The sequence below is a fragment of the Mirounga leonina genome, unplaced genomic scaffold (assembly GCF_011800145.1).
Source record: "Mirounga leonina isolate KUSES-001 unplaced genomic scaffold, KU_Mleo_1.0 Mir_128, whole genome shotgun sequence".
In the NCBI taxonomy this organism is placed as follows: Eukaryota; Metazoa; Chordata; class Mammalia; order Carnivora; family Phocidae; genus Mirounga; species Mirounga leonina.
This window is the reverse complement of record NW_023270320.1, coordinates 11,374,574-11,402,070: the sequence shown is the minus strand read 5'-3', so window position 1 is coordinate 11,402,070 and position 27,497 is coordinate 11,374,574. Positions and strand designations below refer to the sequence as shown.

The window sequence follows — 27,497 nt, the reverse complement described above, 5'->3', positions numbered from 1 at the left end:
TCCTTTCTGTTTTATATGAGTGTGACTTCCATAGAGCGGCGAGTGTGGTTTCGCGTCTCTCGTTCCCATGTAGCCTTCCCTCACCCCTCCTCACCCTTCGGTTCCCCTTGGCCTCCCAGCAGCCCCACACCACCTGGTATCTGCCTCCATCCCTTCTTCCTGTTCCCTTCACTGCTCTCTGCTCTCACCACACTTCTCTTATAATTGGTTCTTCCTGATAGCGCAGTCACCGTGCTCAGCCCCCAGCAGCGGCGGGCTCTCCCTGTCCTGCCCAGATTGTCATTTAGGCTCCTGAGCACTGGTGAGGGGCAGCTTTATTTTTTTCAGGACGCAGCCCAAAGTCTGCATGAAGGGATTTTCCCAAGTTAGTTTTGTCTTCTGTAATCAAATGTTTAAAGAGCTTCCTTGGCAGTCATTAAAAAGTACAAGATCCATTAGGAAGGCACATCGTTTTTGTTTTGTTTTTTTGTTGTTTTTTTCCCCAGACGTGTCATTTTTTGCCCGGCAGCCGCGCAGTTTAATAACCTGTGAGTGAGGAGAGCCCACGCTCTTAAAACAGTACAGAACAATGTGCTCCTGTTCCGACTGGGGCCCCGCGATGCTTTTACAATGGAAAGTTGACAGGAATGAAACCATGACTAGTCAGATTGCTCCAAATGCCAGTAGACAGGGGGAGTTTCCTCTAGCTGCTTCTTTTTTTTTTTTTAAGATTTTTTTTTAATTTATTCATTCGAGACACAGAGATACAGAGAGAAAAGAGAGCATGAGCAGCGGGAAAGGCAGAGGGAGAGGGAGAAGCAGGCTCCCCACTGAGCAGGGAGCCGGACGTGGGGCTCGATCCCAGGACCCTGGAACCATGACCTGAGCCAAAGCAGGCGCTCAACCATCTGAGTCACCCAGGCGCCTCTCCTCTAGCTTCTTTTTTCTAAATGTTTCTGATTTATTTTCATCTCTCTGTCTTCTACCACTTTCTACCATTGATGAATATTCCCTTAGTAGAAAAAAGTGAAAGATGAGAGGATTTGGTTCTTAATAACGTGTGTAAAATCTCTTAGAGTTGAGGGTTAAGAGTTCCGTGATGAAATACTCACCCCTTCTGTTTCCCTCTGGATGCTAAGGAAGAATAAAGAATATCTTTTCCAGACATTATGTTGTGAATGAGGGAGAGCCGTGTGGTAGAGAAACACAGAAAACTTGATTTGTGCTTGTGATTCAAGATCGTTTCATACACAGCAGTTTCAGTGGCAAAGATTAAAAAAGAGAGCGAGAGGCTTGTTTTTCAGGTGTAATTAGGAAAGAACCTCCTTTCTGCAGACACTGCTTTGTATCTTTATCAAATCCCTGAAGCATCATTAAAGGTCTGACAGACATCACTGCATTCATCGCCTCTTCCCACCTGGCAAAGTGACCGGGAAATAATACCCAGATGAAATGACAGGCTATAAAAAGCAAGTACAGATCCTGCAAAGAGAAGCAAAATTCACCGTGAAGACAAGGTTACTTCTTTGTCTTTATCGCTTGAAACTTGTCTTTAATTAAAATGTGCCCAAAGAGGTTTAGTTGTCCAGAAAAAGAAAGAGGACCCTTTTGGGGAAAAAAAAAAAACAACAACTCTTCAAGTAAAGTCTATAATTTTGTCATCTTTGGGGGCGGTGGGGAAGCAAACAAAGAACCATCCAGTTACCTTTTCCTGATCTAGGACCATGTCAAAAAGTATGTTGTGACTTTTTGAGAAATTATTTTTGAAGGTAAATTCTTCTTCTAAGTGTTTTCCTAGGGTATGCATTCCATATAGTTTCTCTTCTCTTCATTTTCGAGCTTGGGCATTGATTTTCTGGCATTTGCATTGAGTGGAAAAGATTTATTGCGGCCTAAAAGCATCGCAGTGGCCAGTTCTGGCCAGAGACACAGCTGCAGCATTTTGAAGTGCGTTGGAGATCAGCCTGGAAAAGCAGTATGAGAAGTAGTTTTCTCCTGAAAAGTTAGAGGTAGACGGTGCTTGACACTTTACAGCCTATGGGTTTTCTGTGTGGGAAACTCTGTGTTAATTTTTTTCCACCTAGTGCCTGAAAACAACAAAAACACTAATATCCTAAATATTAGGAGTCTATTTTTGGGGGGGAGAGGGGTCGGAGATTGGTCCAGGGAGCTTTGCTTTTAGACACTCCTATGAGTGGTTGCTTTGTTGTTTAAAAAGCTTGTAACCATGCACTAAAGGAAAGCAAGGAAAAAGAAAAGCTTGGAGTCAGACTGTCATTTTGTAACCTCGTTCACCTTTTTTCCCTTCAACTCAGAAAGTACTGCTTAGTCCCAGGAAGAACAAGAGCGTTCCTTTCGTCATGTGTGTTTTTGACATGAGCTACGCTGCGGTGGTATGCATCTTAAGACGGCATTATCGTATCTGAAACATGCTCCTCAGTGGTTTCAAGATGTTATTCTCCCTTTCCTATCTGTCTGAGCATATTCAGCATATTATGCACAGAGCTGTATCCTTCAAGGTCATAGTCTGTGGAGGGCTAATTGATTCTTCTTTATCCTGGAGCCTGAGAGAGTGGAACAGAGACAATCCTAGTAATTGTGTCTGCTCCGTTATTCCCCAACCAATCTACCTTCTAGTATTATTAGGCTTTTATTCTATAAACACTGGAATTACTCCCCTTCCCACCGACTCTTTTAAAGTTAAAACATTCTTTGGCTTTATTGTAATAAAAGGCAATGTATAACATTTTAAATTGCCTGTAAGAATAGTGGTTACATCAGGTTTTCTAAAATGGGCATTTTCTCATAAGGTAATATAATTTCATGTTTTCACTAGATTAATCTATGCATACATCTAGAGCTCAAGAGATCTAATGCAGGATTGGAAAATATATATATACTTTTTTTTTTTTAATTTAAAGTTTTTCTGTGTGTGTTAGTGCCTTCCCACTACCACATTTTTATTTGCCATGGTAATGGTTAAGTTTTTATTTCTCACTGGGGCACAAAATACTTGAACCATTAATTTGTTTTCTTTGCCTGGGCTTTAAAATTTATCTTAACCTCTGTTTATATGGGAAGAACTGATTCCAGGAGATTGCAAACTTAGATTACTATAAAAAGAGCTGATTAATTAAATTGTCACAGGGAACCGTAGTGCCATCTTGGAAGAAAATGTATTTCTGGATGGGAGAGCCTGCTTGACAACAGACTCTGTAGTGTAAGAGTATATTAGTATTTTCATCTTAGGCCAGATTTGTTTTGCTTTGTCTTAAGTCTCTTTGTACTGGGTTGCATGGCAAACCATTGTTACCACAGTGACAATAGGAATCACCACCATTTGCGAAAGCTCAACGTGATTAATTAAATATACCAAAGGATTTCTTCCTTTCAATTTAAAAGTGACATTTATTTTAAGCCCAAGAAATTCTTCTAGTTCCTTGCAACTGTACTTGTGGGTATTTCAGAGTGGTGATTTCAGATAACTTTTCTCCACTTGAACCAAACTTGTTTAAAGCCCAAGACATTAAAAACTGGGAGAAAGTGAAAGATCCTCGACTGAAACCAAATAATTTGATAAATTCACTGGTGAGGAAACCCGGGCTCTGAAAGATGTAGTGACATTCTTTTACAAAAATTCACAACATTCTGAAAGGTTTAGTGAAATCCAAAATAGTAGAACACAGAGTAGTGTCCTGGCCACCAGAATTTAAACCCACACGTGGCTCTTTTCTCCTGTCAGCTTTTCCCTGGTCCAGAGAGAAAAGAGCTGGAGACCAACTCTGGTGGCTTCAGTGGCATCCAACGGACAGGGACATATGTCAAGTGGGACCACTGATCAAGCATGTGTAGTTCATACTATTAAAATTCGGTTTCCTTCCCGCCTTCTTGTTTCGCTTTTATTAAATTTTCAGTAGTGCTAGTCTTTTCCCTTTTTATTTGATCATCCATACAGTGTCTAGCTCGCTGTTGAAAACAGATCGGGTTTTCCAGGATGGGATCTTTGCTGGCATCAAGCAGATGTCTCTGCGGCTCACCTCTTGCCTGCACTGCACCCCCCCCACCCCGTTCCTCCTTGTTCCTTGATGATCCCTAGATCGGTGTTCTTCCTTCCTCTGCCTTCCCACCCACCCAGTTATCTCTTAAATCATCCTTTATTTTTCTAATGATGCCACTTTGGCTTTATTTATCAATATTTCATTGCATTCTAAACTACTAAAGCATCTTCACTGATCTTTTCACATACTTTATTGCATCGTAATACTGAATGGTATTTATACTTATTACAAACACACATACAAAAATATGTCTCTAGGACAATATACTTGTTTCTTATTGGCACAGTTAATTCAAACTTTTGTCCCTCTTCCGGATCGCTCCCTCTTCTTTTCCGTATTGTGATTCACACCGGTTTCTCTGCTGACTCTTCTGCACGTTTATACGAATCAGCATTTCTGCTTTCCCAGAACCTCATTATGTCCCAAGCCATATATCACTGTTCTTCCTCCTTCCCTTTTCCTTTTCCTCTCACCTCACAGGATCCTTTTAAAGTGTAAAGAAAGATATTTTATAGATTGAGAAACTGAGTCATAAGAAAGTTATGACTTGTCGAAAGTTGAGCTCGGAGCCGCTGAGAGCTAGAACATAACTCTCATCTAGTGAATCTGTTCGAGCTTTCTAGTCAGCCATAAGCTATACCATGTCTACTCTTATGGCCATGTTTCCGTTTTTATTATTTTTATATGTCAACAATTTTCTTCTATTATTTCCTCTTTCTCTTCATTCAGTGAATGCATATTAAGCACCTACTATGGTGGCAGGCACTGTTCTAGATGGACTTTATGGCAATGAAAAACAGTAAAAGTTCTTGCCCTCATAGAGCTTATGTTCTAATAAATTTGAAGAATCTATTGCACAGTTTGAATCCACTTGAGGTATTTCTTTACTTAATTATACATATAACTCTCTGAATGCAGCATTTCTTCTCTTTACCTTTGTTTTTTTCACATTTTGATGACCACTTCTGTCCCTCCCCTGGTATATTCCTCTCCTCTAGTTGTTGAATGCTTAACACTTGCCTTTAACTTAAATGTTCTTTATTTTAAAGTCCCATGGGTCCCACCTGCTACCAACAAGCTGAGTAACTTGAGGTGATTCATGTTTGGCCTGTAAGACACTGTTTAAGCAAACCATTGAAGCGATTGGGAAAGTAGTCTCTCTAGTCTCTAGGAGCACTTTAAAATGAAAAATATCGGGGCGCCTGGGTGGCTCAGTTGGTTAAGCGACTGCCTTTGGCTCGGGTCATGATCCTGGAGTCCCAGGATCGAGTCCCACATCGGGCTCCCTGCTCGGCGGGGAGTCTGCTTCTCCCTCTGACCCTCCTCCCTCTCATGTGCTCTCTCTCATTCTCTCTCTGTCAAATAAATAAATAAAATCTTTAAAAAAAATGAAAAATATCTACATAATTCTTCTAGCATGTAAATATGGTAAGATTATTTTCAGATTCTAGAAAGCTGAAACAGCTATAAATATTTTCATTTTTATTTCTTGGTCATAGTTTCCATTTATTGTTTTGGCTTATAGAACAAGAATATTAAAACACTCCCAAGGATTTTTTAGTTTCACTACCCAGAGAAAGGCTAGTGTCTGCTATTAAGGTATTAGTTCTCAAAATGAATGAAAACTTGGGTTCGTGTACCATTCAAATGAAGAGTGATTGAGGAGAAGGGGATAAAGTTAATCCTCACCACCTCAAACCTTGTTGCCATGTTTGCTGAAGTGAATTTAATCCACTGTTGTGTGTGTATGTGTAAGCATTCCAAGATTGTTTGCGAATAATGTAATTGATATTCTGTAATCATAGAATTTTACATGTGGAACATATGTTAAGATTATCTGAGTGACTTCCAAAGTGAGGAAATTAAAATCTGGAGAAGTGAAGTGACTTATCCAAGGTCACTCCAGCTAATTCATGTGAGTGCTGAGAATAAACTGGAATGATCCTGGTTTTCACTACACCTTGCTTTTCTTTTCCAAACTGTCTTTAACATTTTTATTCAAACAGCATATATTATCTTAATCTAAATGGCTTTGCTTTTCCTGTTAATTATGTAAATCCTAATTAGTAAATTCTCTTACTCCATCTCAGATGTTCTCTTTAGAGAAGAGAATTTTACGTGTATGATTTTGATCAGTATAGGACACCCCCTGTGGAGTGGAGATCGGATGGACATAGCTCTCCCAACAACATGGTGTATGGGAGAATCTTTTCACAGTCGAAGTTATTCCAAATGAAATGTGTATTCAGAAAGAATTTAGTTTCTTCTACATGGAAATATTTAAGCAATAACACATTTGAGGCAGATTCATGTTTCAAGCAACTTATTAAATATATTTCCCTCTCAGGCCTCTTACAACTCTGATTCTCTCAGTTTCTTGTCCCAAAGCATTAGCTTTCCAGTTGGGCAGACTTGAGTTCTAATCCTACCTGCCTTTCCCATGGCTTCGAGCAAGTTAGATCATCCCTCTGAATCTGTTTCCCCATTTATATTTGAGGGTAGTAGTATTCATCTCTTGGATCTGTTTGGGCAATTAAATGAGATACTGGAAAACACCAACTCTCAGGACTAAACCATAGTAAATATGAAGCCAGTACCAATTTTCTCCCTCATTCTGCTCCTGATTCTCTTCTTTACTTTATTCTTTTCCCCCTTTGATCTTAACAGAGTGGTTTTGTAACAGTTGGAGAGTTAAGTTTAGGTAGGAGTTTGGGGAAGTTTATGAAAAACTTAGAACTAAGGTAAGAGTTGAAGAGACATCATAGTGAAGTGGAAATTATACTGGAAACTTTGGCATCAAGTCCCAGCTCTACCACTTATAAGCTAGATACAACCTTAAGCAAATCACTTCACGATTTGAGATTTAGAATTTACATCTAAAGAAATGGGGATAATTAATACTTAAAACTCTCACAGGATTGTTTTAAGGACAACATAAGTTACTCTATGTGAGAAAAATACTTCATATTAGCACAGAGTTTAAGAAGTATTAATTTCTTGGGGCACCTGGGTGGCTCAGTCAGTTGAGCATCGATTCTTGGTTTCGGCTCAGGTTATGATCTCCAGGTTGTGAGATCCAGCCCCGCATCAGGCTCCACACTCAGTGGGGAGTCTGCTTGAGATTCTCTCTCTCCCTCTCCTTTTGCCCCTTACCCTGCTCACTCATGCACACATGCACTCTCTCTCTCAAATAAATAAATCTTTTTTTTTTAAAGGAGTATTAACTTCTTTCTTTTTCCTCCTCTCTATCAGAGTTCGTATGTACATGTATTCATGAGTGTTAACATTCCTAGGAATAAATTATAGGCAGTCTTAAAAGGTGAATTAATTTGTTTTGTCTTAGACTGATATAGAACTTTACAATTTCTTGAACCCTACTGCCATAAAAAGAGTGATTTTTTCCCCCATAAAAATATATAAATTATTTTTTTAAAGATTTTACCTATTCATTCAAGAGAAAGAGGGTGAGAGAGAGCACAAGCAGGGGGAGGGGCAGAAGGAGAGGGAAAAGCAGGTTCTCTGCAAGCAGGGCTTGATCCCAGGACCCCGAGATCATGAGCTGAGCCGAAGACAGACGCTTAACCAACTGAGCCACCCAGGTGCCCCTGGAATATATAAATTATTATTCTTAGGGTAATGTTCAAAATTTATGGTGTAATGGGCTTTCTTATGGGTACAATGATAAGGAGTTACTTGTAAAAGAGGAAAAGAAAAGGTTGACTAAAATTGTGTTTGTCAAGGAAGCATAATCTATGGGAAGATTGGGAAAATGAAAAGGAATCTAATATCGTTTAGATGTAGGGCATGGGATGAACCCTTCTTGATCTAAATGAAAATTATATTCACCTAACTCTTTTCACTATTGTAAACTGGGATTTCCAGACACCAAAAGAAAGGAATTAAGCCTTTTTCACCATTTCACAAAACTCATGGAAATAACAATTTACATGCAATCATTGAGTGAATTCAAATATTGGAGTTCTTTTAATTTGTTTGAAGATATTATATCTAGAATATAAATATTATATATGCTTTGAATTTATATATCTATAATTTATACAGCTAATATTCCAAATCAAAGAGAAGATGCTTTGATGATTACTTAATAGATAAAACTGGATAAATAAAAGCATTTAAAGTGCAGAGGAAAAGATTTCAGTGCTTAAAAAAAAAACAACTCTAGTTCCGTATCTAATTGCTAAAGGCTTGTAAAAGGTAAAAAAGAAAAAAATATTGTTACAGAAGTAGAGAATTTTATCTTAAAAATGTACTGGAGATTCTATTGCAATGAATTTGAAATGAAATCTTAGAAGCTGGATTACTGGTCACAATTCTACAAAAAAACAAACAAACAAAAAAACCCCCAAAACCAGTATGCTGTTCTGGGTACATGCACTTAAGGGACTTTAATTTTTTTTGTTATAATTTATGAGAGCTTATCATTTACAAAATGTATAATGACCAGTGTGATATATGTGTTTTCATTTATTCATTAATGTTGACCTAGAATTATGTGAAAACTTTTCTGCTTTGGTCATCTTGATTGTTATTAACTCAAGTTTATTAGATTGACTGCAGAAGTGGGACTCTGAATCAATATTGGAGCAGTGAGGCTTTTAAGGGGGAAATATGTGATAACAATTGCAGGCAGTTTACCTGGGTATAGGTTGTTCTGACTGAGCAGTAAAAATAAGCTGATTGACCCAATAAAATGTGATGAAATATAATGGAAAACTTCCTAGAGTAAAGCAGCTTTTCTTTTTCATCATGAACATGGCGTGACAAGATGAGAGCTGATTTACTATGCACATCTTCGGCGATAAGCACTTGAGTGTTTGAATTGCCTTTCTTGAGGTGCCATTTATCCTTGCCAAAGGGGAAATTTATCAACTCTATTCTAAGCAAAAATTAGTATAGAATTTTATATTCGTGTAATTCCCTAATACAAAAAGAACCCTCTCCTCCATAACTTATTTTATTTTAAAAATTCATAATTTAGAAGTAAGCCAAATGTCCATATATTCATAGCCATTTGGAAGGCAGATGAGAATAACACAGAAGACAATGACCGTTGCCATGAGAAAGAGAACTTAATTAGAAAGGAAAAAGATGACACTAGGACTCTCAAGTCTTAACTTTTTGTACCTATGTTTATGTCAAATGTTGCTATGATTTTATTTCTCCAGTTCCCCTCTCTTCTCCCTCCCTTTCTTTCTTTCTTACTTACTTGCTATCCCAGGGTTACTTTTCTCTTTACTCTGCTGTTCATACCCTGCCATTACTTTTCCTCTAAGCTCACTCTACCATTCTCCTACCCTGTTCTGACGTCAGTGTCCTGGAAAATCAGAGGTTATGGAGCAGATGGCCCAGACCTGTGGTTTCTCATGGGATGGGTTGTTGGAGTGAGTGAAGTGAGACCTTAACCACAGACTTGACCATGATTTGCCTGATGACTTTCAGTGTTGCCTCTTCCTTTGCTAAGTAGCAGGAAGTATTTGTTTCATGAAATATGTTGGTATCATGCAATAAAAGCTCCATAAATAAATGGAATGATCTGAGGACTGTGGAATTGAACTCTTGTTAGCATTTGTTTGTAATCGCTTGGTGGAGCTTCCTGGGTCATAATTGCTTGCTCTTCTGGGAGCAAAAGGAATCAGTAACCATTGATTGTTAACATGACGCTAAGTCTTGCCTACAAAGCAAATCTTAAGAATGATTAGTGGCAACATTCAGTGTTACAACTCTGATCTTTCCAGACTATAATCCTTAAAGCAAGCTGGATTTTCCCATCAAATAATGCTTATGATTTTTCAAAGAGAAGAGAAAAAAATAATATATACTCTGCGAAGACTTTGGTTTACATACTAAACAAAAGCATTATATAAAATAATTACTGTAGTCTTCTTATCTTTCTGTTTCAATGCCAATAGGGAGATATTGAACTTAACCCCTGCCCACTGAGTTCCATTTCATGTTGACTATGTTAGTCATAGTCAAGGACCTACATATCCCCTACCTATACATAAAAACATTATTATCGGGCACCTGGGTGGCTCAGTTGGTTGGGCAGCTGCCTTCAGCTCGGGTCATGATCCCAGGGTCCTGGGATCAAGTCCCGCATCAGGCTCCCTGCTCGGCAGGGAGTCTGCTTCTCCCTCTCCCACTCCCCCCCTCTCGTGCTCACTCTCTCTCTCTCTCAAATAAATAAATAAAATCTTTAAAAAAAAAAAGAGGTGACTACTGTTTTCAAAGTAGTTGCATCGTTTAAAAACAAACAAAAAAAACATTATTATCAATACATAAGTCTTCCTCTCAAAAATCTTTGGGAAATTGTTGAGTTTTCTAAATAGCTAATGATTTATCACCATGAAACATTGATTTTCTCCCTTTTGGATTGAAATCTTTTAATAATCTAGGCTACTTGTTAAGTGGGATTTATCCAATATAGGATCCTCATAATGTTGGGTACTATGATATCTTGAGGATATAGTGGGTTATGTTATAAGTTTCTTGAATACTATCATCTTATTAGGTCATATTGAGTTATATTAGGAATTCTAACCCAAGAGTGGTATATATTTTGAATGTGTGTTGGCTTATTGCATAATCATAATGATAATTTCAAAGCTTTAGGCATCATAGAAACAATGGAAACTAAATCTTTTAGCACAGAGAAACAGGCTCAAAGATTTTAAACTTGTTGCCAGTGATCACACAGAACCAGAAAATTTTGATGATATTTTCATATATTTTGTGCTTTCCTCTATCAAGTCACTTTGCAATCAGTATATATTAATGAAATAGTTTTTCATACTTCTTTTAATTCATGGTTCTGATCTCCTATGGGGTTTGTAAATCAAGTTCTCAGCAGGTTAAACATTTCTATAAAAGATAATATGTCTCTGAGAAAGGTTCTTTTCTTGAGAAAGAGCATAAGCTTTGGTGACATATGTTTTGCTTATCAAACCTGACTCCTTCCTGTATTCTGGATCAGCAGAGTTCAGGATGACAAGGTGAATGACAGATGGAGAGGTTCTCTGGGTGCTTAGATTTAGAGGGCCTAAGTTTAATTTGGATATCTTACTTGTTCACTTGTTACTCCTTTCGTAGTACGTAGATTGGGGTTAATAAATCTTTAGACATTGATTATAGTACCTAATAGGATATTACTTTTTGAACATGTGAACTCTACACAGTTAGTCAATGTGCTTTATTGGATCTGTTGCAAAATTGATTTGAGAAATTGCTTTCGTTTCATTTTCATTTCTTGAGTTCACCATAGCCAGTATTTAGAAAACACTTATTTTATCACATAAATTCTGCTCTGGTATCCAAGGTCCTGTCATAGCAGGACCCCAAGCTTCCTATGTAGGCCAACTCCAGCTGTCCCCTCCCCACTACAAACCATATGGACCATGCTCTAGCCACGTGGGACTCTACCTGGAATATTATTTTATTTCTCTCCTCCACTCTTTGCTCATTCTATTGCCTGTACCAAAAATGTTCACTTCCCACAGTCTCTACCTTACCTAATTCTGCTCAGGCCTCAGGACTCACCTTCCAAATCAGATGTGGACCCTTTCCTCCTCTAGAGCCCCATAGCACATTGTTTGTGTCTCATCAAGGTACTTACCCCATTCTCACTTGTGATGCTGTTATTTGGATATGTGCCTAACACTTACACTGGACTGAGAAGTTAATGAGTTACAGCTGATTCATTTTTGTGGCCTGTACAATGTCTAGAAAAAAATATTTTATCTGAAGTAAGTGTCCCATTTGCTTATGTTGGGAATAAAAATTGAGGTACACCAAGAGTGACTTGGTTATGCAGCACAGGAAGGAAGAAAATGACCTTACATTTCTGGAATTTTAATTTGGAGAAATTCAATAGAGAGTTCAGTCCTTACAAACTTTACGAAAACATGATTCTGAACACTTTAAAATATGATTTGCGAAGCTTATATATAGCAATATATACATTTTCTTAGAAAAAGTCACATTTAGGCGACGAGGAATTTCATTTCGTGATAGTGTAGTGATTAAGGGCACACACTGGATCCAGATTGTATGGGTTTGAATCCAAGCTCTGTCCCTGGCTGTGTGACAGTGGAATTTATATAGACTGTCTGTGTCCCAGTTTCCTTGTATTTGAAATGGTGGCAATAACTGTACTTCCCTCATGGGTTTTTATGAGGATCAAATAAGTTAATGGACATAAAGCATTGGGAATAGTACCAGGCACATAAGTGCTACGTAAGCATGAGCCACCATTACTGTGCAGTTTGTTAAATTAAATTACATTTCCTTGAATCCAAATTTGATTCCTTCCTATTGCTATAACAGGCTTGAAGAAAGGGACAGGAGTTTCCAGGGACATATTGACAAAGATGCGGGTATGCTACCATTTTGGTTTGGTTTGTTGGTGTGGTTTTTCCTCTGTGTATTTTGTGCTCCTGTCGTATCTGCATTATTCTCAGCAATTAGAAGGAGAGCTGAGAGGGATAATCATCTGTCTACTTATCCAGCAGAAATAGAGCTACATGGTTGAGATGGTTTCAGAGAGAAAGTCCTCCTCACCAGCGAGATGCCCTCAACTGATACTGCTGTGGAGAGTCACATGCGTGCATAATTAAATCTATTCCTGTGTATATATTGGTGTGCAGGTCCACAAGGAGACAAAGAATTCCCCTTAGCTGGTGGAGAACAATTGCAGAAGTTTTGAATGCCGTAGTGCTATCATTTTAGCAAGGCAGAAATCTATTCGTTATCCAGATGTAGCCAATAAATTAATGTGAGGATTGGTGCTGTCCATTATGATATAATGATGGTTTGGAAGTATCTGAATTTTATTAAACAGGATCACAGCAGAATCACTGACATTTTAAAGATGTAAGAGCTATTATAGATAGGCTGATCAAGATATTTTACTTTCCTCCTGAGGAATCCAACATCCAAAAGTGTGAAATGATTGGGCTTTACATATCTTCATAGTTAATAAGAAACAGAGACTGGTCTAAAAGATGGAGATGTCGCCTTATTGTGCTTTTTGCAATATCTCTTGCTACTTTTAATAAATTAGATTAGTTTTTTAGAGCTGGAAGAACTTCATTTTTTTTTCCCTGTCTTCATATTCTTTATTGAATGCCCACTCAATAAGCTTTATTCCAGGAGTTTATCTTCTAAGAGCAGAAAACAGATGAAAGAATAATAACTAAGTAAATCCGGTACTATTTTAGAAGGAGGTAAGTTGTATGAAAAATAGCCAGCATAAGTAGAATGATCAGTGTAGGCTGCATCAGGAAGGTAACAGTTAATGAAAGATGGAAAGAGGTAGGAGAGTTTCATGTGGATATATGGAGGGAGAATGTTCCAGGCAGAAGAAAAAGCCAGTGCAAAAGCCTGAGATGCTTGCTGGCATCCTGGGATAGGGAGGAGAAACAGAAGACCAGTGTGGCTTGAGCTTAGTGATTGGAGAGAGTAAGAGCTGATATCAGGGAAGTGAGGAGACCTGGCATGCTGCCAGAGAAAGGGTGGCTCTCCACTAGCTGGGGATGGAGAATCATTGCAGACTTTTGAGCAGCAATGGGACTCAACATGCCTTAGGTTTCAAAGGGATCACTGAAGAGATGTTAAACTTCAGGGAGAGGGATCGTGGTAGGAGCGGCAGGACCAATGAGGAGCCGTTGCTGTAATCCAGACAGGGTTGTAGGAGTTCTAGGAGTGGGGTTTAAAGACTTTATTGGATTATTGGATTCTGAATGTATTTTGAAGATAGATTTAGAATGAGTTAATCATGGGTTGGAGAAAGGATGTGAGAGAAGTCAAGGATGATTTCAGACTGAGCAGTTGAAGGGATGAGGTTATCATCACCTGAGATGAAGGAAGTCTGGTGGAGAAGAACTGAAGATCATTTGGCTCAGTCTCCCCATTTCATCGACGTCAAGTAAGTCAAGGTGCTTGCCAGAATTAGAACTGTGGACATTATCTCCTGGTAACAATAGAAGAAGACATGCCTAAAAGTCCCCTATAAAATCAATACAATTATGTACTACCAAAGGTCCTTATAAATGCAGAGGAAGAGTTACAGTGGAATCTGTGACATCTGGCTAGAATGCCTTGTAACCCCATCCAGAACCCATTACATGTGATGGAATTAAGCCCTGAGGGATGTTGCATAGGCGTCCAACAAACCAATTTATAATTCCTCTTTTTATGAGTTCCTTTTAACTAACTTTGTTGTTCTGTGTTCACATTCTGTTCAAGTTATTCCCTTTTCCTGGGAGCAAATTACCCCATCCCTTTTACAGCTCACCCTTGGGGATCTTTGAAACTTTATTTCAGGAGTCCACTCATCTTAGGTTCCCTCTTTCCCTAAAATGAACTAAGTACCCTCCTCTGGGCTTTTGCAGAATCCAATATTTTCCACCGATTTCCCACATGCCCTGTTTACGTATTACCTACATGCCTCTATTCCTCAAGATCAAGGATTTCTTTTGTCCTTGTATAGATGGTGCACACAGTGCATATAATAAGTGCTATATGATTATTACATGGAAGTACTTGTGTGTCTCATATAGAATTTTTTGCTTCTCCATTAAGCTCTTAATTTTCTGTGTTTCTTATGAAAAGATACAACACAAACAGTAGAAGATACTTGGTCTCAAATTCCTCTTCAAGCTAACAAGTTGTCAACTGTTTCTTGTTTCACTGAATACCTGCTCTCTCTACTTCACTTTTGGGGGGAAGTACATAAGCAGTGAAATGGACAAAAGGCAGTTTTCAAGACAGGAGTAATCATAAAAGTCCTAGACAATCCACTTTATTTTCCTTATTTTCCAGCACTGCAGATTGTGTGAAGTCCCCTTCACTGGCCAAGGTGGTGGTCACACATGTCTCAAATATGCAGTCCTCTACTCAGCGTGTGCCTGTAGTCTCTTTACATCCCTACATCCCTGTCCTCTGCTACACCACAATTTTACCCACTAGGCAAGGTCTTGTTCAAGTTCTCCTTTTTTTGAGACATCTCCTATATATTACGGTCATCACTAAACTCTTCTTCCTTTCCAGCAGCCCTTAACACCTTTAATACTCATGTGTGTACTCAAACATCCATCCTCTTATATATTTACTCGGTTCAGTTGTGTGTGTTTTATGTCCTAAGAGAGGTGGTCTCCTATTTGCTTTTGTTTACCTCTCCATACCTAGAGAAACGTGTTAAGCATTTCCTAGCTAGAAGGCCCTGCGTTCAGGGTGGTGGGGTTAAAAGAGATTGATAGAGCTGGTTTCTGCCCTCTAAGAGCTTGATCTAGGCAAAGACATCTAGAGGTGAGCACTGAAAGGTACGTACAGTTCTGATGGGTGCAGGTAGTTTAGGTGAAAGGAAAGGCATTAGAGGAAAAGAGCCAAGAGCAAAATGGGCATGATGGGCACATGACAAGTAGACCAGTTTGGTATGAAGGGACTCATGGATAGCTAGCATTTATGAAGCATGCATTATGTACTCAGTATTTTATGTGTGTTATCCAACCCCGCCCCCCCCCAAAAAAAACTCCACAAGCTGGATACTACTGCTGTCCCTCTTTTAGAAGAAACTGATGGAGCAGAATAAACCAATGGCCCCGACTTTAACTGAATGGGAAATGATGATGATGAGAATCTGAATGGCAAGAGAGGCAGTGGGAAGGAAAGAACAGGTATTAGACTAAGGAGAAAGAATTCCACAGGACTAATTCAATGTGTGGAAGGAAGGAAATGATTCTGCACACATTAGTGACTTAGTGGTATTTAGTGGTTGTTAAATTAAGGAACTTCTGAATGACAAGTTCATGCATTTATTTGGTGCATATTTATTGTGTCCTATTAAGTCTTTACTAGTGTACAGAATTAGTAGATTTATGATAGGAAGTGACTTGGGCTCCAATTTCCAGGAAGCATTCATTGCTTCTTCCTGACGGAGCCACTCAAATAATTCTTCTTCTTTTGGTATTGTATAAAAAATAAAATTGATAGAATATAGAACTTAAAGGCATTTTTATTTACTTTTTATTGACATTATTCATTGTTGCTGATAAATCAGAATCCTTTGGGTATATACCCTCTTTAATAAGCATCAGTAATTTATGTGCTGAGATTTCTTTTGATATGGAAATTACATATTGAATTTGTAGTTACCCAATCTAGTATATGGTCTCTGTGTAGTATATTCATAGCGTACTACTTGCATAACAAATTCTTTTATGCTAGTGATGCTATGGTTGAATTTTCAGCTTATAATAATAAAATTATTACCAAAAGCCTGTAGAAAACAGTATTCCTACAAAATCACCATTAATTTTTTTTCTGTTTTCATGAAATATTCAAGCAAAGCAGTATATTCATTAAATTCCGCAAGTTAGTTCCTTCAGTTTGTTCAAAATATGAACTCTGAAGTACTGCAGTTATTAGAAGATTTTGGCAGAGTATTAATAATGACATTCTCAATTTGTAGCTCTTTCATACATGTAATTTTAGTGATATATGTACTATGTTCTAGGGAAAGGAATATTTCAAGATTAAAGAGGCAATCAATATGTTGGTGCATTTATTCGGTTTTTCAAATCTTATAAATGGAAAGAGGCAATATAGTTTCTGCTAGCACTGCTCAGAAACAAGCCATTGATATTGGAGGTTTATTAAACATCACATGCTATAGATGTAAGTAGTTAATGTTGGAAATAGTTCCTTACTTAGTTGTGTATTTAAAGAAGTGCTTCCTAAGTTAATATTATTAAGAAGTTATTATTTTTTAGAATCAGAATAAAGAAAGTAGAATGAAAATACTTGCAGTGATTAAAACAATGTATAACAAGAAAAAATTGAGTAAGAAGTTGAGTCTGTTTTAAGGTGATTAGAATATGTAATATTTTCTATCCAAAGATGCATTCCCAGTTGAATTAAGATTCATTCGGTGATTAAAAAAATTCCAGTTTCTATTCTTTTTTGCCCGCAGTCTGATCTTGATCTTAGGTTTCTTTTGTAAACAGTTATTTTAGTTTTGCACCAAAATTCCTAAGTATCCAAAGCAGTAGTTTAAAGAGAAAGTTGGATTTCTCCATTTTGCTTAGAAAGTAGGATTTAGTTCTGCGTACTTCCCCTTAATGCATGTCAGGCATGTACACTTAGCAAGCTCAGGAGCACTCCCGCAGACTTGAAAGTTGCAGATTTGAAAGTCACGTGATCAGGTGAATGTGCGGTGGAGATCATTTCAAAGTCTGCCCTCTTGTGCCCCGCTTCCAGGAGAAGAAATGGAAATCACCAGTAACCCCAAGTGAAAAATCCCTCTAGGAACATTGCAGAGAAGGATTCAATTTAGGTCCGTTGACTTTTGCCTTTGGTTTCAGACTTGCAAATGGAAACGACATTTTCAAACTTGCAAATGGAAACAACATTTTATAGTTTTCAAGGGAAAAAAATGAGGGATTGGTTCTGTGTCCCTATTGTATCACTTCTAGTTTGCCTTGAACTGACTTAATGCAGAAGGAATTTGTGCCGCCACCCAAACTCTAGGTGGTTGTTACCTAGTCTGTTTTTGTTCATGTAGGGTGTGGAGATCAAAACAACGGAATGATTTTTTTTATGAATTTAGTCAAATTTGTGAAAAGTAGAATTTCCTAGGGAAACATCCTGGTAATTGTGATTTCCTTACCACGTATTAAAACTATCCCTGCTTCTCATAGCACTGTGGATTGGTGAAGAAACAGTAAGTGCTTCCTCGAAAGATGCTTTAAACTGAAGACTTAGAATGCACTTGTTTCTTCTTTCCTTACCGTTTGATCATTTGTAAGATCATCTCTCATCCTTAATCATTAAAAGTGGCTGATTGATGTTGATGACTGACGCATGAGACTATTTCAAACAGGTTATCAGTTGCAAAGGGCATTATGTCTCTTTGAGTGTTTTATAAAAAGGGTCTTATGACATTTTCCCATAGTTGATGATGATGGTAAGAAAGAAGTAAGGACGCCCGTCCTGCTCCTTTGCCGCTCCTTTGAAATATGAGGTCTTGGTTGAAGGTCTCAACTATTTAATACCTGGGAAGAGTCCTAGCCAGGATATCCTGGTAAGATGTATTGTGCTTTGAATTGGCAGCAGAGTGTTTCCTCCAGCTGAGCTCAGGGAGATAATCCAGTTTAGATCACTAATGGGTCTCAATCAGAAAAATATGAATGTAGGTGGTTGAAGTGTCAGGGTTGGGTCAGTCTCCGTGGCAGTGTGCCAACTGAAGCTGACCTGTAGAATGAGTATTCTCATTGGAGAGACTCCTAGGTGACCAGCTTCCCCACACAGCTGCCTCACCCAGCATTGTTGGGACTGTTTCTCACGTTACACATGCCGGAGACATAGTAAAAACCACAGATCATATATTGGCATAATTAATTATGCCAAGCATTAGTCTCATAGTTTAGTTAGTTAGTTAGTTTCCGGAACAAAACAATCCGTTTTCTGTTTAATTTCTATACTCTAAGATTCCTATTGTTTTGAGGAAATAGGAGGTGTCTGCTTCTCTGTAGACATGACTGACTCTGAGCACCTACAACTTTAGAAGTAGAAAAAAAGAGAAGACATCCTGGTACCAGTAAGCTTCATTATTATAATCAGTGTGGATCCAACTTCAATAAATTAAGTCCTCTCTCTGTTTTCCTTTCATTTAATGAACAATTTTTGAGGGGTTATGTGGAATAGAATTCTTTCCTTAATAATCTTTGACAGAGTATGTTACATAAAGGTATTTATAAGAAAATAAAGTATATGAGGCTTCCAAGGCAGAGTGTAACACTGATGTATACAGAAACTCAAGGGGTGTTTTGACAACTGAATCCTTTCTGGGAATTACTTGCTGCAGCCTCAAAATATCCCTGTCGTCATACTGTCTATTTTATATTGATCTCGATGGTCATTATCTATTTCTCACTCACGATGAGGATGGGGTTGATAAGAGGCCAACATGAACATTATAGGGGAAAAAGGGGAGGAAGCGAAAGGTAGAATAAAGCGTGTATACCACATGATATTTTTGCCAACTGTATTGATTTGGACTTGTTGATAATGTCCCAGATGTGTTAAGGATTTGACAAACATCTTTTGGTGTTTCCTTCTTGCTGCGGTCCACTCTGACCCTCCCACCAGGCCCAAAAGGAAATAACGAAAGAGTGCTGTAGCTTAGTAAATTCCACATTCTGTCAATATAGAAACATTTCATGTGGACACCAGAAGAAGAAAATCACCAAGAATGCTGAAGGCTACATTTATTTTGAATTGTTCAGGATGTTTGCAATCCAAGGGCTAACTCCAGAAAGAAGTAGATCAGATCAGTAAAGTCAGATTGGAGTCCAGCATTTCGAGTTAAGCAGCTTTTCTCTGCCGTGTACTGACATTTGAGTTAATAGAGTGGTTTCGAATGGATTTCTTTAAAATATTACAGTTCATCTGACATTTGGTTAAAAAGTATCTCATTACTTACTTTGGAGAAATGATTGAAGTTGGTCTTACCAGGTCAGGCCTTTCAAGAGCCATAGTTTTGCCTCATGGCATGTCCTAAAACAGTGAAATGTGATTGTCCTAGCCAGGTGGAAACCTAAAGCCTGCCATTTAGAGATATTGTTTATTGTTTGTGCCATTCTTATATTTCTTAGAGTGGGTTGGAAAAGTGAAAACTGCAAGAGAAAGAAAATGATACATAATACTTTCCGATGTCTCTCATTCCTATCCCACGGACTTATGTATATGTGTCGAAATTATATCTAGCTGCATATTCGATTCTATATCTTGCTTTTAAAAATTTAATATTATGAGCATTTTTACATCATTAAATTTTCTTTTTTTTTTTTAAGATTTTATTTATTTATTTGACAGAGAGATAGAGAGAGAGAACAAGTACGCAGAGAGGCAGGCAGAGGGAGAGGGAGAAGCAGGCTCCCCGCTGAGCAGGGAGCCCGATGCGGGGCTCGATCCCAGAACCCTGGGATCATGACCCGAGCCGAAGGCAGACGCTTAACCGACTGAGCTACCCAGGCACCCCCATCATTAAATTTTCAAACACCTGAGCCTTTCTGTTTGATTTATTATGGCATCAAGTATTCCTGTTGATTTTGAAGGATCTTCTTGTTTAATTAAACCATTGTTGAAGTTCCTGCTCTTCTGCGTGGCGGTACTAATTACATAGGACTCCAGCACAGACCTCAGCTGCTTTGGCCATTTGACCAAGTGCAGGTATAGCTAAGTGTGAGGCAAGGGGATTGGGAGGTTGAACTGCCTTCCAGCTTGAGGGCCAAGTAGAGAGGCAGGGTTGAAAGCTGTACATTCATTTGATTTTGAGCCAACAAAAAATGCTTCCATATGGTATTTGTCTTTCTCTGACTGACTTATTTTGCTTACCGTAATACTCTCTAGCTTCATCCATGTTGTTGCAAATGGCAAGATTTCATTTTTTTTTCTTATGGCTGAGTAATATTCCAGTGTGTGTGTGTGTGTGTATGTGTGTGTGTGTGTACCACCTTTTTTGTGGAATTTAAGAAACAAAACAAATGAGCAATGGGGGAGGGGGAGACAGAGAGAGGTAAACCAAGAAACAGACTCTTATCTCTAGAGAACAAATTGATGGTTACCAGAGGGGAGGTAGGGGGGGGGCGGATGGGTGAAACAGGTGATGGGGTTTAGGGAGGGCACTTGTGATGAGCACCAGGTGTTGTATGGAAGTGTTGACTCACCTGAAACTGATATTAAACTGTATGTTAATTAGCTGGAATTTAAATAAAAACTTTAAAACAATGCTTCCAAATGAAATCTACACCTTTTCCTTACTCTTCTTCAGCTAGTTCCTCAGGCCTCTCCTTCCCTCTGCATGCTCCGAAGAAAGTAGCTGGAAGGGCTCTTAGTGGTATTTTGGAATTATTCCATTGTTATCTGCCAACCCGTTCCTGCCTCTCTCCTCACACTCCTGTCAAAACTTGACCTCCCTGGAGACAGGAAACCATATCTAGGTATTAGAAATTGCAAATGTTCTGCAGAGAGAGTGAATGATCAATGAGCTTATCAAAGTTAAAATTGTAGGGGTGACATCTTAAAAATATTGAAGTACTTTGACATCTGTTACGTTGTAGCACAGAGAGAAGGCTCAGGGAGCATTTGCTGAGGGAGAGAACCCTGACCAATGCTGTCTCAGCCATGAGAGGGTGGAGGCCCACAGAGGTTCCATGCTTGGCTTCAAATCATACAAGGCACAGGGAGGAGGACAGCCTCGGCCAGGCTTTCTGTGGTAGCCCCAGGATCTGGGGTAGCTGGGGAGAATAGCAGTCACAGTGCACTCAGGAAACTCCTTATTTAATTATTGTTCCTTCTCTCCTGAGTAGTGTGTTCATTTGGGTTTATTTTCGTGCCACTTTATTCTTAAGCAAATTAAAAAGAGATATCAGCCTTGGATGGTTCTAGGTTAACTGTTTTGACTAGTGGATATTGGAAGGGAGCTCAGTAGCAGAGGCCAGGGATTATTTTTGCTTTCCCTTACCTGTTCCTTTGTTCCTCCTCATCATATTACAATGAATTCTGTCTCAGGATTCCTTCTGCAAGGATTGACATGTGGGGCCTTATCCGGAAATGCAAAAGCTCATTTGATGAGGGACTTCTTTGTTCCAGGTATCTTGCATCAGAGAGCTCTCATAACAAATGAGAGGGGCGGGTTAGGGGTTCCCTGGGGATAATTTTTGGTCTACACTACAGGGAAAACCATGCCTTAATTAAATAAGCTCAAATGGAATATATGGAATATGGTCATTTTCATAATCAATAAGATGATTTTCATCTCAAAATGCTTAAAAATGTTAAGTAGCATACACACACACTACCAATTTCTTAATATCTTTTTTCTGTTTTGACTAAATATAAAAATTCTAAAAGCAGGAACTAATACTATCAACATTTCACAGATTCCTAAAGAGTGAGTGTTTTAAGATGGACTTTCTGAAATCGTTCAATAAAGAAGTTTAAAGAGCTTTTAATTAAACAACACTTTGGTTAGTTAATTCAATAAAAAACAAACTAATGTGACATAAACATGTTTATGTGATTCGTATACACTTGAAGCAAGAAAGAAAAGATAGGTTCCCATGTTACTTTCCCAAACACCCTTTTGGCACCAAATTGTACTTAACAAAGATATCTTGTCATTTCTTTTTTTTTTTTTTTCAGGATTTATTTATTTACTTTAGAGAGTGCACACATGGTGCTGATGCTAGTGGGGGCAGGGAGGGGGTGGACAGAGGGGAGAGGGAGAGAGGGAGAGAGAGTCCCAAGCCACGCTGAGCACAGAGCCCAACCCAGGGCTTGATCTCAAGACCCTGAGATCGGGACCTGAGCCGAAACCAAAAGTCAAAGGCTTAGCCAACTGTGCCACCCAGGTGCCCCATCTTATCATCTTCTTTCTGAATTAACCCTCCCTCTGCTTGCCTTGAAATCAGAATCATTCTTTCTGACCCTTGTCCAATATGTGATTTTCATCTCCTGCTTTTTTTTTATCAAATTTTTTACTCACTACTTATAACACCTTCTTTTTCTTAATATTGATCTCATGATTCTGCTATTCTGTCTTCCTTCACTGTCAGAATATCTCACATGAAAAATACTAGCAATGCTTGGAACCCCCAAATCCTAGTTTAAACCAATTATTCCACATTTCTGTTACTGTTTATAACAGCCGCACTCTGTAAACAAATCCAAATGTCCACCATTTATTGGTTAAATGAGTCGCAGTGTATTTTAGAATGGATATTTATGTAGCCAAAAGATTAATTTACATATGCATAGTGCATTTTTTAAATTAAAAACACGTTTTCTTTACTTACGTATTGTCTTTCATCTGAACATCAAAAAACATCTTGTAATATTGACCTTCACAGCACCACTCTTCTGTTATCCTCATTCAAATAATAACCATAATAACAGCTATTAATATGATTATTGTAATTATGATTATTATGCTCTCCAAGGTAGTTAACCCAGAGAAGCTAGTGAAAAGAGCTGGCAAAGTATCCAAGGATTCCTGATGCCCATGTTCTCCCCTCTTTATAAGCTGTAAATAGAACTCTTTTTCCCCCCCTTTTTAACTAGCCTCAAATGATAAATTATTTGCTTTATAAAACAAGGATGTGCAAATTATTCTCACTGAACTTAAAAGTTAAAATTGAATAAGCACCCAATATGACCATAGCATTTGCACATATAATTAAAACAAATAACAGACCCTAAACATATCTTTTAAACCGTTCAGTGTCAGACCACAAAGCAAATTATTTTAAAGCAGCCAAATGATCTCAGCAACCGAGCAGATATCATCGATCTAGCCTATGTGAATTGATCATGAATCATACTCTGTAAAGTAAAATCCCTTTCAAAGCTTCATAAAGTTTCCAATTAAATTAATCATTATAATATAGATGTGGCACTATTGTAAGAGGGGATAGATGATAGAGTTTATCGGTTTATCAGGTAAGACCTCACTGAGTAGAGTTATAATAAAATCTGATGTTCTAAAGCCTTCTAGCTTATCAACAGTTGAATAGACTAAATGATACTTATACAGTGAATGATAGCACCTAACAAGTAATTAAAAAATGGTTATGTTTTACAAATCACTGTCTTCTATGTTTACAATTCCTGCCTTTTCTTTTGACGGGTTAGAAGAATAAATAGCAAGTTGTAATCTTAAATTATGGCTCTTGGACAGCGGAAAACGGATTAAAAAAAAAAAAACAAACTCTTCAGTCCTGTATTTTCTCCCATGTGGTCCATTCCTATCTAGAGACAGCAAAGTCAGATATGTACGGGAAAAGAATTTGCTCTCGGTTGACTGCTGCAATGGATTTGTGACTGTCTGCCCTCTGAAAATCCTTTGCATTGCTCCGCATCATTTCTAAGGACCCATGAATCATGCAGTGAACTGGAAGTATCCTGTTTCAAAATTGAGGTTATCTGACACTGCACCAGAATGACACTTGAGCTGAATGTTCTTTGTCCACTGCCATAGGGTGCAGAGGAAACTTTTCACTTATAAATGTAAGGTTCTTTATATGGATGGAAAAAATGCTAGCAAGCCTTTTATGAGGCTGAAATTCAGTGTATCATGATGAAAACTGAATAAAGCAATTTTAAGTCCTTTTAATGTATTGTACCCATGTCTGACTCCAACTTTATACTAATACACCGGGACCAAAGGTATTTCTACGGAAGCATCTATGACTTGCCTCTTGTTTTTAACCCTTTGCAAGGATCTTAGAAGAACTAAATATAATTTTATATGTATATTGTTTTATCAGTGCAGTCCAGTTTTATTTTTTTAACTAAGGAATTATGATTTTGACCTGCAAGGGGTTACTGATGCTAACAAATGTGATGTCATTAAACAAACCTGTAATCATTCCAAGTCCAAGACATGGGCAGAAAGTAAAAAGTGATGTGTAGTAAGTCCAAGAAAGCATAACTGAAGTTCATTAGTCATGCTGGGAAGCTCATGAAAGTTTTCTCCTGCATCTCTCCTCGCCAAGAGCATAGACTCCCTTTTGGTCAGTATGCAATTGTAGAGAACTTTTAAGGGAAATTAACAGGCAGTGAATGACAGCAGTGCTTTTTAATGTGTTGTTTTAAAGGCTTCTCCATTACATTGGCACATGGCAACTGAAAAAGGTTTGGGACAATTTCATCCAGACCACAGGAACCTGCTTGAGGAAGTTCTCTTGATGGTCTTCTTGGAGCCATTGTTAAAACAGCCAGGCGTTAGGGCGCCTGGGTGGCTCAGTTGGTTAAGCGACTGCCTTCGGCTCAGGTCATGATCCTGGAGTCCCTGGATCGAGTCCCGCATCGGGCTCCCTGCTCGGCGGGGAGTCTGCTTCTTCCTCTGACCCTCCCCCCTCTCATGTGCTCTCTCTCATTCTCTCTCTCTCAAATAAATAAATAAAATCTTTAAAAAAAAAAACAAAAACAAAAACAGCCAGGCGTTAAATGCCAGAAAGACCCAGGCAAGGCCAAATGCCTGAATGTCATACTGCACACCTGCCTTTTTCATTCATAACAAATACAGTTTTTAAAATGGTGACAATGTTACTTTTATTTCTTTGAATGACGGAAGTTAACAAATAGTGTCATTTAGCATAAACAGTTCTCTGCACCTCTGCCCGCCCCCCTCCCAGCATTTTGAAGGTAATGAGACTGAGACTCAGATGTTGAGTGGCGTGCCCTTGGACTCACTAAGAGAGGGGTGGCTTATTTTGATTGAGCCCAAGTTGGCTTCCCAATCAAGTGCCGTATCTGCCCCGCTGAGGTACTTCTCAGTCCTATCCGTGGGTCAAATGGACAGAGTTTCTATTCTATGAGATGTCACTGCAAAAAAGGAGCGACAGAGCACAAAAATGCAATGGGGAAAGAATGGCTTTTGTAGTACTGAACTGAACACTGTACAGCAGTGGGTACCATTCCTGTTACTGGCCATAGAAAGAGCAAGACCACACCCATTTATGTTGTGGTTGAAAATTACTCTCTAGGGTTCCTCCATCACCCACCAACCAAGCCGTATTTTTTCTTGAGGATTTTGAATTAAAAGTATTTCATGGTTGTTTTGGTTTGGTTTGCTTTGGGTTGGGGTTTTTTTTTTGCGTGAACAAAGAATACTTCTTCCCATAGTATATACGTACTTATTTGCACAAGATTTTTTTTAATCATAAGTAAATTTTGGTTAAGACCTCTTACACATTAATCGAGAGAATGACTTTTATGGATGTGCTTGGACATTGTTCAAGCCTTTGTCAATCCGATTTTTCATAAGACTGCTTTTTTTGTCTGGGAAATACTTGTTGCCCATATTTGAATGAGGGTAGTTTGCCTGTCTACAGATAAAAAACATCCTGGTTGCAGTCAGAGGAGTCAAAAGTGAGATATTTAATTCAAATTTGGACTGTCTGGATTTTTCATTTCTGCTTAGCTATATATTATTGAGTAACAGCTATATCCCAGAACTATTTTAAGTGCTTGAGAGGACAAAATAGAGAGAAGGGATGGCCTGCTTGGTGTGGGTGTGCGGTGGGGGTTGTTGGGGAGAGAAAGATAAAGAGAAATGTTATAGTAAAGGCAATCACAGTAAGGCTTTTAATGAGGGCAGGTATGTGATGAATAAAATATAGTAGTTTATTATTTCATTAAACAAGTGCTCTCTTGTTTGTAAAATACTCAAGAGTTTATCATGTTAATTTGGACTTCATTGAACTTAATAAAAAGAGACTGCTAGTCCCTCTCTATTCAGCTGACTACAAACTGAGAGAATCAGGAATACTCGCATACTTTGCCAACTCTTTTCACTCACTTGTTTGGGTTATATACCTGAAAGCATGACAATAATAGTAATCAATAAAGTTAATAATAGCAATTATTGTTATCATTTTAATAGTCATAATACATGAATGGGGCTGTGAAGGTCAGTACTGCACTATAGCCCAAACCCATCTGTCTCATTCTTGTATTTTAATGACCCCTTAATTGATATCATTGGATAGTGATATAAAAGTTGGTGGCTCCGGTTCTTTCAATGGGATGACCTCACAGGTTTGGGGAAAGTGCAAAAGAAGGATACCTGGGAACTTGTTTCTGATAAGTGAGTCATCTTGAACCACAACATGGCCACGTGTTGACCCTAGGAAGGCTTTGTTCACCTCACTAGGTGAGATTGTACAACATTTTGTTCTCCACCTACTCCCGTCAGTGGCAGACTTACCGCCATATTGGTTGCCTTTCTCACGGGGAAGCTCTAAATTCTCAATAGGATAGAAATTTACACATCTCAGTTTTAGTTTCCACTCTCCCATTTACTAGCCCTGTGTCCTTTGGTAATCACCTCCTTAATTTTAGCATTTTCACTTTTTTTCTCACCAGTGAAATTGATGTACTTCTCTGTGAGGGTGCAGTGAGATGATGTGTGTGAATGGGATTGTGTCAACTTTAACAATGACTGACACTTAATCAATATTAGCCATGGTTTTATCAAATGTGCGTATATTGACCTATGCCACCACCCTGTTCTTGACTTGTTCTGTGTGCCAGACGAATGTCTAGTATCAGTAGTCAGTTCAGTAATTCACTACTGTAATGTGGTTCTGGCAGGAAGAATGACAGCAGTGAGCATTTAACGTTGCTCCAATTTGTTTCTCCCGGATGTCTTCCATTTATGACAATTGAAGAGAAACAAATTATAAATACGGGATTTAGGCCCTTGTTGATGTCAGTCTCTCCAAGTGGGGAGAGTTACCCCAGTTTTTACGTTCCCACCGACAGCACAAGAGGGTTCCCTTTTCCCCATCCTCACCAACACTTGCTCTTTCTTTTCTTTTTGATATTGGCTATTCTAACAGGTGTAAAGAAATACCTGATTGTGGTTTTGATTTGCAT

At 38.5% G+C, this 27,497-nt stretch overlaps 1 protein-coding gene across 4 annotated transcripts in view; it reads left to right on the top strand.

Moving 5' to 3' along the window:
- NRG1 (neuregulin 1) overlaps window positions 1–27,497 on the top strand; it is a 1,093,773-nt gene that overhangs the window by 976,675 nt on the left and 89,601 nt on the right. The gene's annotated exons all lie outside the window — the stretch shown is intronic.